This window comes from Nanorana parkeri, unplaced genomic scaffold, assembly GCF_000935625.1.
Source record: "Nanorana parkeri isolate BGI_ZX_2015 unplaced genomic scaffold, ASM93562v1 scaffold2145, whole genome shotgun sequence".
In the NCBI taxonomy this organism is placed as follows: Eukaryota; Metazoa; Chordata; class Amphibia; order Anura; family Dicroglossidae; genus Nanorana; species Nanorana parkeri.
Window position 1 is genome coordinate 3030 of NW_017308413.1, and position 680 is coordinate 3709.

At 48.5% G+C, this 680-nt stretch overlaps 1 protein-coding gene across 1 annotated transcript in view; it reads left to right on the top strand.

Moving 5' to 3' along the window:
• LOC108800850 (manganese-dependent ADP-ribose/CDP-alcohol diphosphatase-like) overlaps window positions 1–680 on the top strand; it is a gene marked incomplete at its 5' end in the record, with an annotated part of 7548 nt that overhangs the window by 2107 nt on the left and 4761 nt on the right. The gene's annotated exons all lie outside the window — the stretch shown is intronic.

Below are 680 nucleotides of genomic sequence, written 5' to 3' on the forward strand. Positions count from 1 at the left end.
CACCTGTCCCACCGTCTATTCCTAATACTCACCTGTCCCACCGTCTATTCCTAATGCTCACCTGTCCCACCGTCTATTCCTAATACTCACCTGTCCCACCGTCTATTCCTAATACTCACCTGTCCCACCGTCTATTCCTAGTACTCACCTGTCCCACCGTCTATTCCTTCGTTCCTTCTCCTGAAGCACAATTACCTCTTCACGTCGGATCCATTTTGTAGGAAGTCATTTGCCTGGTTCCCCATTGGACCCTGATTTCTCCCATGGGCCCCTATGTCACTACAGGACACAGTACAGGACAGTGGGATGGGGGGGTATTAATGCCCCCCCCCCCGGGTGCTGCGCCCCCACCTGGTCACCATTGCCATTAAATGATGAGAAATCTGAAGATTTTACAACTGTCACTGAAATCAGAAGAGTTGGACATCTTTTCCTGGGGCGCCTGTTCTGCTGTCTAAGAGGGGAGGGGAGTACCATCACTTAAAGGGATTTCTACTCACTACCTGTTGTGTCTTCTGGGCAGGAAGTGAAGGGAAATCTTCCTAATGGGACACACGCAACAAACAATACTTGACAGGGGTTCTAACTACTTTCTAATCCAAAAAACAAGTTTTCCCTAGAGATGCACTTTAATAGATGTAGAATGTCGCCCTTCCATCTAAGTGTACCCCAAGTCCTAC